The sequence below is a fragment of the Cryptomeria japonica genome, chromosome 7 (assembly GCF_030272615.1).
Source record: "Cryptomeria japonica chromosome 7, Sugi_1.0, whole genome shotgun sequence".
NCBI classification, from domain to species: domain Eukaryota; kingdom Viridiplantae; phylum Streptophyta; class Pinopsida; order Cupressales; family Cupressaceae; genus Cryptomeria; species Cryptomeria japonica.
In genome coordinates, this window is record NC_081411.1 from 144,254,153 (window position 1) to 144,268,712 (window position 14,560).

Consider the following 14,560-nt stretch of genomic DNA (forward strand, 5'->3'; position numbering starts at 1 on the left):
CATATATCAATGATTGTGCATAAATCACTTGCTTGCCGGTGAATGTTGCTAATTCTCCAAAGTGCCAGAGTTGATAAGTGTTAGTAGGTGTTGACATCAATGACAAAACCATACCAAAATACCAACAATCTCCCCCTTTGACATTGATGGCAACACAAGATGGAAAAACCATCAAAGTGCCAAAACAAAAATGCCAAAAAAAACAATCAACTCTCTAAGTATCTACTGGTGAGGGTATGACCCCAAGCTGATCTCTTAGATATTCAAAAGTATCCTTAGGCAGAGGTTTAGTGAAAATATCCACAATCTGCTCTTTAGTATTCACATAAACTAGTTTTACTTCTTTTTCTTCAACATTTTCTTTTAGAAAATTCAATTTGATAGAAACATGTTTAGTTTTAGAATGTAGTACCGGATTCTTAGATATATCATTTGCTACAATGTTATCACAATAGATAGTTATAGGTTCCTTGCAATTAACCTTTATGTCCTTTAACATTTGTTTAAGCCATAATACCTGTGTACAGTTTGTTGCTGCTGCAACATATTTTGATTTTGTTGTTGATAAAGATGTACAACTTTGTTTCTTGCTCAACCAAGAAATTAATCTGCTTCCAAGAAAAAATGCTCCACCGGTGGTACTTTTTTTGTCATCTACATCTCTTGCCCAATTTGCATCTGTGTATGCACATAATTCAAACTTTTCATCTCTAGGATACCATAAGCCAAGATTTGTAGTGCCTTGTAAGTACCGGAAAATCCTTTTTACTGTTGATTCATGATTTTCCCTAAGATTACTTTGAAATCTTGAAACAATACATACTGCATTCATAATATTTGGTCTTGATTGTGTTAAGTATAGTAGACCTCCTATCATAGATTTATACCTATTTGGATTAACAGGTGTTGACTCATCTCTTAGTGATAATTTGTCATTTGTAGTCATAGGTGTGCTTACCGGTTTAGAGTTCTCCATCCCAAATTTCTTTAGTAGTTCCTTTAATTACTTAGTTTGACTCAAGAATATACCTTTATCAATCTGTGAAATCTGCAATCCTAAAAATAATTTTACTTCTCCAATCATAGACATTTCAAATTCTTGCTGTATTTTGATAGAAAAATCTTTACATAATCCATCTTCTCCTCGAAAGGTTGTATCATCAACAAAAACTTCTATAACCAAGATGTCATCATTAGTCACTTTATAGTATAAATTGTTGTCAACATTACCTTTAGAAAAACCAATCTTCAAAAGATACTTATCTAATCTTGCATACCAAGCTCTTGGAGCTTGCTTCAACCCATACAAAGCTTTCCTTAACCTACATACCATATCTTTGTCTTCTGTCAAAGAGAATCCATTAGGTTGTTTAATGTAAACTTCTTCTTCAAGAATTCCATTCAAAAGTGCACATTTAATATCCATCTAATATACTTTGTAGTTCTTGTGTGCTACAAAGGCCAAGAATAATGTAACTGCCTCAATTCTAGCTACCGGTGCAAATGTTTCATTATAATCAATTCCTTCTTTCTGAGAATATCCCTTACATACTAATCTTTCTTTATTTCTGATTACTTTAGCATCTTCATTAATTTTGTTTCTAAATACCCATTTGGTTCCAATAAAAATTTTCTTTAGGCCGGGGAACTAATGTCCAAGTGTTATTTTTCTCAATCTGTTCTAATTCTTCTTCCATAGATTTAATTCAAAATTTATCTTCACATGCCTCATTAACTGATGTTGGTTCAATTTGAGAAATAAGACATACCTCTTCATTTTCCAGTCTTCCTCTTGTCATAACTCCTCTATATTTGTTTTCAACTATCTGATCTTCAGAATGATTCAATCTTACATACCGAGGTGTCTTTGTTTGTTGTTGTTCCTTAGTTACTATGGAATTTTCAGATGATACCAGTGTAACTCGATCTTCATTCTGTACCAGTGGGTTTAATGTAGATTCATCTATCAGAATCTCTATTGTTGGTTCAAAATCTATATACCTTGAAGTTCCTCTGAATTTTTCATCAATCTTTACATTTGTGCTTTCAACAATTTTCTGCAATCTTTTGTTGAAACATCTGTATGCTTTTCTCTTAGATGAATAACCAAGAAATATTCCTTCATCACTTCTAGGATCAAATTTTCCAATATGCTCATCTCTTCTAATATAGCATTTACTTCCAAATTCTGAAATATTTAAGAGTAGGAGTAATGCCAAACCATAGTTCATGATGGGTCTTATCGGTTTCACCTTTGATGTGAACATTGTTGAATGTATAGACTGTTGTACTTACTACTTCTCTCCAATATACATGTGGTAGATTTGATTCAGACAACATAGTTCTTGTTGCATCCAAGATAGTTATGTTCTTTCTTTCTACAACTACATTTTGCTGTGGTGTTTGGGGTGGTGATAGCTGTCTTCTGATTCCATTCACTTCACAAAAAGTATTAAATTCCTTAGATGTAAACTCACCTCCTTGATCTGATCCTAGACATTTGATTTTCTTACCGGTTTCATTTTCTACCATTGCTTTGAATAGTTTGAATTTACCAAGTGCTTCTGATTTTTCTCTGAGAAAGGTAACCGAGCACATTCTAGAATAGTCATCAATGATTAGCATGAAGTATCTATCACCTTGTAAACTTTTAGTTCTAGTTGGACCACATAAATCAGTGTGAATTAAGTCAAGAGCATTATTTGATTTTTCTAGAATACTTTTAAAAGTAGCTCTAACTTTTTTTCCAAATTGACATTCCTTACATACCAAGTTGTGAGGCTTAACAATCTTAGGTAAATCTCTAATTGCCTTAGTAGTCTTGAATGTATTTTATTCTATTTGTAATAAATCTATGCTATTCAAGCAACCATTTGAAATTACTATAATGGAAGGCAAATCATTTATGTAATTACATTTGAGATCAAAATTGTTTGTCAATTCAACTATTACAAACTGATATAGACAATTTGTTGTACCTCAATAATTTAAGCATTAAACAAATTAAATATGCAAAAAAAAAAAAAAGCTTAAATTTTCTATATTTCATCAAAAAATTAAAATTAATAAATAATTCTTTGATAAATTTTAAAAAATTTCTTGAAAAAAAATATAAATCTCAAACAATGATGCATGGTTAATAAAATTCATCATGTTTTTGAAAGTTATTTTATGCTCGATGCCTTCCTATGGTGAGAGAAATAACTTGCATCCTCCCTCACCTACTATGTGTGCAATCAAGCATGTCTTTTCACTATTATTCAAATGAAAGATATTACCTCTAGTTTGATTATCGGTTGCAATTTCCAAACCAGTTATGTTCATAATTTTGCATTTACCATTTTTTGAATTGTAACTGAAATCATTTTTCAACTAATTGACCAACACTCAAAAGATTATGCTTTAAACCTTCAACATAGTAAATATTGTCAGTATTATGCTTACCATCAAGAGATATTGTACCCTTACCTTTGATTAAACAAGCTTTATCATCTCCAAATCTTACTAGACCTCCATTATATTCCTAAAAAGTCAAGAATTTACTTTTGTGACTAGTCATGTGATGTGAGCATCTTGAATCAATGATCCATTCATCCTTAGTTTCAATTCTAGCTGCCAAGGCCTGTTCTACCGGTTGAACAGTAGGTGTCGGTTGATCTTCTATTATAGCAACAAAAACCAATCCATTGTCTATCGGATCCTCATCAGAATCATCAGTGACTCCTTCATCAGAAAGATAACAATATTTGTCTTTATTCTTCTTGAATTTGTATCTCTAATATTTAGGGTTAGGTTTGTATGTCCTTCTAGCTTCTTCTCTTAGCCTAGCATGTCTATTAGGGCATCTTGAAGCCATATGACCAATCTTATTGTATTTAAAACATTTAAAGGGTGCTTTACCTTCATACTTACTTCCAACTGGACTTTTAGGCATTTTTCTTGCAAATAGTGCTTCAAGTTCTTCAAGTTCTTCATTTTCTCTCCTGCTTTCTTCAAGTTCTCTTGCATAAAAGGCTTTCCAATTAGATTTTTCAAATGATTGTGCAGATGATGTTGATTCCTTAAAAGCTAAGTTTGTCTTTATAGTAGCAACAAGACTGAATTCCTCAATTTCAAAGGCTAATAGTTTTCCAATCAATGTATCCCTAGTTACTGATGTGTTAGGCATTGTTCTAAGTTCATTTATTGCGGTAACTTTCATTTTATATGCCAGTGGTAATCCTCTTAAAACTTTTGAAATAATTTCATCTTCACTTAAGGTTCCTCCACAACATTTAATACCCAAAACAATTTCATTTACTCTTTCCATAAAAGCAGAAATTCTTTCATCTTCTTCCATTTTTAGATTTTCATACCTGACCCAGAAGCTTTCAAGTTTTGCAATTTTGACTGTGGAATTTCCTTCATTCAGTGTTTCCAAGTGATCCCAAATAGCTTTAGTAGTAGACCTATCTGATAATCCCATGATTTGTTGATCTAATAGAGCGCTCAAGAGTGCTTCTCTTGCCTTGTAGTCATTCTCTTCATCTTTAGTCAGATTTGGTGGATTAGGCTGACTTATAGTAGGAGTAGTATAGCCATCCTTTGTTACATCCCAGATATCTTTTCCAATACAATTCAGATGTCTCTCCATCCTGATCTTTCATATCCCATAATTGGTTCCATCAAGTTTAGGAATGTCCTTCCTAAAATAGTTGCTAGACATTGGATCTCCTCAAGCTGTTAAACTTCTGCAAAAAGAGGACTCAGCTTTGATACCAATTGTTAGGTCCCAGGGTCAACTGAGAGGGGCAGGTGAATCAGTTGTCTAATAACTTTAATCCAAAATAACTTAAACAACTTTAATGCACAATACTGGTGAACTATTCTTTTATGTCGGTAGACAGTTTTATCAGTTAACTGCAATACCGGTAAGATTTAATGCATGAAATAGAAAGATAAAGTCATCCACAACACATAACACCAATATTTGTACATGGAAACTCTGTAAGGGGAAAAACCATGGTGGGAAACCTTACCTACAATCAGATGATACTACTGCAAATAGTAAGTGTATACAAATGGGGTCTGCGCATGCAGAAAGGCCAAGCACCTAGAGCTCACTGCTCAATCACAAATGGGAAGTCACATTGACTTACAGTTGGATGGTTAAATCCAATATGAATGTACTGCATAATTTAGTATCTTTGCATGCTGGATTTAGTATCGGTGTAGTTCTGCTTGTCTTCACAAAAACCTCCTTCGATCTTCAAATGATGTCTGCGTGTATAGCTCTGCTTATCTTCGCATATACCTTCACACAATTTCTTTTTCACATGCCCATTCGATCTTACAAATAAGATCTTACATTTATACCATAACCTAGGACCAATTTTAGCAGGTCGGCTCTAAAGGATATTATAATAAAATTAATTTACAAAAACAATATATCCAATGCAATAACCGATTCAACATGTCGGCTTGATGCATTTACAACAATAATAAAATATCTCCATAGTGTGTCGTGCTGATCTGGAATAGATGAACCTGGCGGTGAATACCCTAGACCTATTTGCCGGTAACAACAAATATGTAATTACAATTATACCAATAAACCAATCTTCATGACAAGGTGTCCAAACGATGTCTTCGACATAACCATATGTTTTCCTTTTTATTCCAAGTGTTGGTGATCATTATATCCTACCGGTGTATCATATACCGGTGACTGTGCATAAGTCACTTGCTTGCTGGTGAATTTTGTTGATTCTCCAAAGTGCTAGAGTTGATAAGTGTTAGTAGGTGTTGACATCAATGACAAAACCATACCAAAATACCAACATATTTATACATGGAAAACCTCAATGAGGAAAAACCACGGTGGGATTTGTGACCCACAATATCAATTCACTAGCAATATGAAGAGATATTATAATATATGATGGGCCTACACTTGCAGGAAGGCTTACAGCCTAGAGCACACTGATCATCATAATAGGAGTCTCACTAACTACATAACAATCTAGACAACAATCCAAAGAATAGTGAACTTCTTAGTATAGCATCTCCTATGCCAGAATACTATTTTGGTTTAAGCTCTATCTGTTCCAATTAAAACCCTAAACCTTAGTACCAGAATAACCCTTACAATGAATTCCTCACATACATAATCTCTCTAATATATTTTGCATTAGATTACATCCATATATCCATCATATTCTTCTCCTATTATCTTATCCTTCTTCCTATTACAAAATGATTTAATCAATCTACGCTATATACCCTATACAAATTTAGTATCATGTACAATGTTTTCTACATTTTAACTAGTGTCTTTGTATTTGTGTGTACATTTGTGTTAATCGGTGGCTCAATTTCCACTATCTTGAAATTCTTCAAAACTGAGGGTGGAGTACCCATGATTCCTTTACCTTTCCCTTCATCTGATGTATCTACAGTATCAATCTTTGTCTCTGGTGAAGTGAAGAATCCTCTATTCTCTCCCAAAAAAATTATCCAACCCTTTTGTGTTTCCTTTATTATCTCATTCATCCTTCCTAACATTAGGCTAGTTATTCTATGTTTGCTGTTAAAAACCTTTCTATCTATAGCCTCAATTGTCTTCTCCATCTCATCTAGAGTTATAGCAATACATATAGCTAAAAGTTCTTGCATCTTAATGTGTTTGTCTTCTTGTATTGCAGATAATCTACTAGCATCTAACATGTTTTATAGCTCTGTTGGTATTTGATTTTCTATTTCAATTAATGATTTCTTATAGATGTCTAAATATAGAAGAATTTCTTCCTCTACTTCTCTCGGTTCATCATCTTTAAATGTATCATAATAAGACTTGACATTATTCAGCATCCCATCCTTAGTAATTTCATCTATAATTTCAGCACAAGTCTTAGGCGGAATGATTGTTACATTAGCAATCTCTAGTGCCAAATCAGTGTCACTAGTATTCCTCCTTCTAGCAGTACAGGATGCAGACAATGGTGTATTGTTGGGTGCCTGCTTTTGTGCCAGTTGTTTCTTTGGTTCCACTTTAGGTTCTTCTAGTTTCTTCCTCACAACCCTATTGAATGTTGGTGATGTGTTGTCTTCATATTTAGATTCAGCAGCCACAAGTTCAATGTGAACTACCGGATCCTTCCTCTTCCTTCCTTTCTCCAGTACAACATCAATGAGTTCCTTAATGTCTTTAGAAACCTCCTATACAAACTTGCTTGCCTCACCTTCTTTTTTTTCCCTCTTCTTCTGGTTGAACTTAGTTTCAACCTCAAGAATCTTTGGTTGTGTTGAGCTGATCTTGAATTTTTCTTTGTACTCACTGGCAGCAGTTCAATCATCTCTTAGTACTTTCATTTGTTTCTTAATCTCTTGCTCATTTCTCTGGGATTGTACCAAATTAGACCTTAATATCTCATTTTCATGAGTCAACCTACCACATTCTTCAAATTTTTTCTTCAAGGATACAACAAGATTTTCTTCCTTTTTCTTTTTGTCCTTAATTTGTTTAGACATCCTCATAGTCATAGTTTGCATTTCATTCTTCATAACCATGTTCTCCTAACTCAATTTCTGATATTGTTCTTTAAGTGCATTTTTGTCATCCTGATTTTGCAAAAGTTCTTTCCTCCTAGCCTGAACAGATGAAAATCTCTCTGGTAGGACAAGAATGAATTCCTTAGTAAAATTCAACTCATCTTGTAGCTTTAAATTCTTCAATCTTTTAGCATGATAATCTTCAAGTGCCATCTCAAGCTACTTCTCCAAAGACATATTCAATGATTTCGGTTTCAGGATCTTCCTCAAGCTGTTAAAATTCCTCCGAGGCACAAGGCTCTGACACCACTTGTTGGAAACCAATAACACTGAGAGGGGGGGTGAATCAGTGTTATACTAGAATAATAGGTTTCAGCCTTAACAAAACATGCATACACCAACTGATATACCAATATAAGCAAAATTGAAAGAAGTAATGCAATCAATGAGCCAAACACATAAATGAGAAACATAACACACATATTTATATGTGGAAAACCTCGATGAGGAAAAACCACGGTGGGATTTGTGACCCACAATATCAATTCACTAGTCATATGAAGAGATATTACAATATACGATGGGCCTACACTTGGAGGAAGGCTTACAAGATAGAGCACACTTCTCATCACAATAGGAGTCTCGTTGAATACATAACAATCCAGAGAATAGTGAACTATTTAGTATAGCATATCCTATGCAAGAATACAGTTTCGGTTTAAGCTATGTCTATTCCTGTTAAAACCCTAAACCTTAGTACCAAAATAACCCTTACAGTGAATTCCTCACATACATAATCTCTCTGATATATTTTGCATTACATTACATCCATATATCCATCCTATTATTGTCCTATTCTCTTATCCTTCTTCCTATTATAAAATGATCTAATAAATCTACCCTATATACCCTATAAAAATTTATGCCTTATGTCAGCTTACAAGGATATATACAATATCATATTACATGTTGGTCATATAACATAAATGAATAAGCATAAAAACAAGTTGTTGATACCGGATCCAATATGTGTCAGCTTCCAATACAGATGACCTTTACTATACCATGTTGACATGCATTGTCGGTTACTGAGGAAATCATTTGACCTGAAGGTGTCGATGTTGGTGTTGGTGTAGAGTTTGTGAAGTCCCTGTCGATACACCATATGAAGCTGAAACCCTAAATCATGTTGTCATCGATGACAACATAATGAAACCTAGCCAATAGAGTGTTAATTGCCAACAACACCATCTCTAAAGAGGGAGTTAAAGTGGATCCTGAAAGGGTAAATTCAATTCAGCAGTTAAGTTTACCATCAAATAGAAATACACTCGGGTCCTTCTTTGGGCAGGTGATTTTTCTGAGAACATTTGTTCTAGATTTTGTAGAGACCACAAGGTACATTTTCAACTTGATGAGTGAAAATAAGGTATTCAAGTGGAATGAAGAGAGGAAGAAAGAATTTGAAGCAATAAAAGAAGCTATAGCTCAAGTACCTATTATGTGGGTAGAAAAGTGTGAAAAATGTAAGTTATTCACTGGGAAGCCACAACTTGCAGCGTTACCTCTCAGACCGATAGTTATTGATGAACTGTTTAAATAGTGGGGTTTAGATTTTATAGGTCCATTGTGACATACTTCAAGTGTCAAACATACACATATACTAATGGCCACATATTACTTCACCAAATGGTTCGAAGTTATTCTGGTGCAGAAGACAACTTCTAAGGTTGTCTGTAATTTTCTTAAAAAAAATATTCTGGTTCATTTTGGTGTTCCTCAGAAAATTGTGGCTGATAATGCAACCAACTTCTCTTCTACCAAGATTTCATTATTTTTTTTATGATCTTGGGATATCTCTTGCTCACTCTTCATATTATTACCCTTGGGGTAATAGTCAGGTGGAGTCAAGCAATGAAAATTTGATAAATATTATGAAGAAACCAGTGAGTGAAAACTTCAAAGACTAGCACAAAAGATTGTATGAGGCTCTCTGGGCAGATTGCACATCTCCAAAAAGAGCCATAGGGATGTCACCTTTTGAACTAGTGTATGGCATGGGGGCTCAAGTGCCACTTTCCTTAGAACTTGTTGCTTCAAAGTTACAAACAGTTATTGAAGATGCATATTCTCAAGATTCTCTAGAGAAGAGAATTATGCATTAAATAAGGACTGAAGAAGAAAGAGAAAAATTGGTTGATCAAATTATAGAACATCAAATATGGGTCAAGAAAATATTTGACAGGAGAGCCAGACCATGAAAATTTATGCTGGCTGATCAGGTTCTCCTTTGGGACAAAAGAATAGAACCAAAAGGAGCACATGTGAAGTTCGAGTCATTATGGAAAGGACCATTTTGAATTCAAGAGGTAAAAGGCCCTAATTCTTTCAATATAGCATATAAGGATGGTTTTGTTCTTCCCCTGGCCTATAATAGGTAGGATTTGAAGTTATATCAATTATAAGCAAGAATCCCCTACAGGTCTTGTACATAAGTTTTGTTGTGTTCGGTCTGTTGTTTTAGTTTTCTTTTCTTTTTATTTCGGTCCTTTTTGGTTTAAGGCTTGTTTGCAAAACCAGAGATCCTAGGGTTAATGTCTTAGTCCCTTGCCATCCCAGTCCCTTGTCAGAGCCAATTTTAGTCCTCCCTTCCTTTCTTCGAGATTCAATTCGAAGGTCTCCCTTAATATTTATTTTCCCTTTTTGGTCATCTATTTCCTCCATTTTAACCCAATTCATTATTTTGTATGCATTTTTAAGGGGGAGTCTGTACATTTTTGTAAGCCACTTAGTTGTAAAAATTTTCTAAGTGTTGCCATCAATGCCAAAGGGGGAGACTGTTGGTTTTGGCTTGATGATGATTTTTTGTATTAGATGACTTTATGTGTTGTCATTGTTGGCACAAACATACACATACACACACACATATGATCATATTGTTAATAAAAACCAGTATTACTCCCAAGTATTTGTATTGCAAACCGGTATCATATGTATAGAGAAGTCCAACTAGTATAAATGTGTCTAACCGGTATATGTAGACAACCGATATATGAAGTGAAGACAAGTGATATTGGTTAATTCCATTAACACCAATTTTGGGATATAGCAAATAGAGGCAAGGAGGCCAATGAAGGACAATCGATCTATGAATTGGAAGCGGTTAACTCTCAACTAATATTGATTTTCCAACCAGTTTTATGGATTGTGTGATGAGTTACCACCGACTGTGATGAGTTATCACTAATTGACATTTTCGGTGATGATTTGTGATGTGTTATAAAAGATTGTATAGATATAATGAACCTAGGAAATTTTGATGAGGTTCTTAAGCCAACATGAAATCTAATGTCTATAAAATGATATTGTGATTAGTTATTTTCTTATATGAGATACAAGTGATTTTATGAGATAGAGTTGATGTGATTTAATGAAGGAGTTGTAGAGTATGTCGGTGATCCAGTATTGAGTGAGAAGAAAAGGATCTATACAAGAAAGATGTTGTATTTCTAGATCATACCACCTGTTGTTTTCTAATCACTGTAGCAGTTAAATCCTCTAACCGGGTAATCTCTAACAAGCTTCATTGTACAAATCCTCTAACTAGGTGATCCATTAGTTTGGATTTAAAATCCTCTACTAAGGTTACTCCTTGCAGGGTATTACCCTTAATCGGGTATACCTCCTAACAGGGCTTTGGGATCCTTAATAGGATTTGCTCCCAATAGAGCACTTTGTAGACCATAACCGGTTAGTTGCCTATTTCTGCAGATAGTTAACTTGTGAGTCCCATCTCACCGTGGTTTTTTCCAATTGGATTTTCCACATATAAACACTTCTGTTATGGTGAAGTTTTTACTTGTTGTGAATGCTTTTATAACACTTTGGATTGCATGCATAATCTTTACTAAACTGGTTAATTGTTTTTACCAGTTTGTGTTTAAAGTGTTATTATTTTTTCTATCACTGATTCATGCCCCCCCTCTTAGTTCTTTATAAGTCTATCAGTAACATGAAGGGAAAAGAAGTGCTAAGGCACAATGTATTTACCCAGAAATATAGCCAGATCCTCTGTGAGATAAATGTGTGCAAGATCATATTATAGTTGAACAAATTTCTTAAATGCATAACATTTTCTAATAGAATGTGAATAAAAATCATGAAAAATGCAATATTCAACACCTTTCACTTTCTTAAGATTTTTGTTTTTATTTTGAGGAGGAAAGGAAATGTTTTTGTCATAAATAATAAAAAATGAAAAAACTTATTTAAAATAAACATTTCTTTTTTTAAAATACAAAGAAAATAAAAATTAAAACCTAAAAAATCTATCATTCCTTAAAAAATTCTCTTATAACACAATTTTTAAAAAAATCAATGATAGTGTAGATAAATAATTTTTATTATATCTTAAATTTAAAAATATAAACCTCAACTTTAGAAAAACTAAGTTTATTTTGAAAACAATGATTATTAAAACAAAAATAATAATCACGTTTGATTGGTGCAAACTAATTGAATAAAAGAGAATGCAATAGTATTGCCTACATCAAGTGCTAATAAGGAATGCCACAACACATAAATAAAGAATATTTTTTGATATATCAACAAAGTTATAAGAATAAAAAATATATAAATATTTTTTGATATGTGCAAATACAAATCTATGAGCAAACTGATTTCTAAGGCCAAGCCCCTTTCTAAAAAGAAGAAGCTTGCGGCTAAGGACTACGATCCAAAGACTTTGGACTAGGAAATTAAACTGGACATTCCAATTAACGTCCTAAAGGAAAAGCAGGGGACCATGCCTAAAGAAGAGGACAGTGGGTTACAAAGGAATGATACTCTAATGAACCTAGTGATGGAAGTGACCAAAAGCTAGGAGAGCTACTGGAAATGGGTGGACAGAGAAATTGATACCCTCAAAGTGGGGGTCAAGGAAATAATAGATATCTTCACAGCTTCGCGAGAGCCTAGAAAATATGTGAAGCTCTTGATTATGACCTAGAAGCTCTCCCAAGATGTCAAGGTTATGAAATGAAATCATGAGAAAATAATTGAAAAGGTGGAACAATCTATGGCGGAGATAAAGAAAAACCGCAAGAACCTGGTCGACATAAGCAAGGAGGTCATGAATAATAGTATAGAGGGGCTCAAAAAGATTAATGTCATGGTTGCGGAGTACAAATCCATTCACAGTGAACCTAAGAAAGATCTTGGAGGTGAAGACATGGCTACTGGAGACAACAAAATCATAGGCCCTAGTTCCAGGACCAGAAGTAGGAGCAGCAACAAGGGCACCTCTAGATTCATTCTGGAGGAGCTAGAGGAAATCAATAAGATTACCATCCAAAAGAACAAGAAGTCGGTGTACTCTCCTAACTGAGTGCTTTTGTTTTGTTGTCTGTGTCTCTTTTGCTTTCGTGTCTGTTATTGGGTGCTCCCTTGTTTTGCTGTTGGTTTATGTCTATTTGGTTGATGACCGACTTTTGTAAAACTTTTGGTATCAGGTCCATGTAAAACCCGTTTATCTTTATCAAAAACAAATTTATAAGAATAAGAAAAATTTAAATATTTTTTTTAATCTGGTTATTTTTTTTAATGACTAGAGTAATTATCCAACATTCTATACTTATCTAAAATAATTGAATATGTTTCTATTTTTTCATCAATAAATATATTTAATATGAAGTTCAAAAAAAAATTATTTTTCTATAAATAAATTTAATAAATCATTTAAAATGTAATTTGGATGAAATGCCACATTCTAATTTCAAAAATATTTAAATGATCCTTACTTTTAAAATGTTTTATATCAATTTATAAACATTTTTTTAATTTAATATTAATTTAAAGTATTCTTACATGATAAAATATAAATGATTTTTATCTTTTCATGAATTTTATAATATATTAAAGGAAGATTACTTTAATAAATAGTTTTTTATTCTACCAGCACCATCTGTGATGTCATTGTTGGTGGCTCTATGGGTTAGGGTTCCTGTGGGGGGCGGTGGCTTCCCTTCCGAGTGGGGCAATGTCAGTTGGGCATCCATGGTGAAGCATGGAGATGTCAGAGAGCGAAGCCAAGGCAGATTTGGGTCCCCAAACGAGCGACAGGGGTTTAGAATAGTCCCTTCAAATGCCCATGACAGTCGTGTGTCTGGCTTCTGCCCCCATTCTCGACCCCATGCAATGCTTGAATAGAGGGCAGGCTCACTGCTAAATAGGTGGAGGTTGCCCCACAGTAGAGATATTTGGGGACCTTTGACTTCGAATGTGGCTGTCCCAGCCATGCCAACTACTGTATCTTTGTTAGAGGCAGTGGAGAAAGAGGTTGATCATAATGAGCTCATTTTTTTGACATTAGGGCTTATTAGGTGTTTTAGGGGTTTTTGGCTGAGTCTTAGTGCTCTGCATAAATGGATCTCTGATCATTGGGAGACCATTGTGGACGATAGTGTGCAGATTTACCCTCATGCTCGAGGGTTTTTTGTTGTGGTGTTTCAGATTGTGGAGGATAGAAATAAAATCCTTAGTGGTAGCCAATGGTGCTGGGAGGATGATAATCCTTTGATGCTTAAACCATGGCATCCGACTTTCAACCCCAAGTTAGAATCTTTTGATCGCGCTCCTATGTGGATTAGACTTCCAAACCTTCCTTTGCAATACTGGTTTGACTCATGTTTTGAAGCTATTGGGAACTCCCTCAGTAAGTTTTTATTGACTGATGATGGTTCTCTTAATTTACTTCATACAACTTTTGCTCGTGTCTTGGTGGAGATGGATACATCCATGGATCTCCCTTCGGAAATCTCTATTTCTACTTCAAAGGGAAGATGGCTTTAGTCGGTGGATTATGAAAGGATTCCTTTTAGGTGTAGGAGATGTTTTAAGACTGGAAATAATGTTGATTCTTGTGCTAAGCGTAGAGTGAAGAGTTTAGCTTCATAGTGGAATGATGTTACCCCCCAATCTTAAACGGTGGAGAAGGTGGCTGGGATTCTGAAATCTCACCAGGATGTTGGGG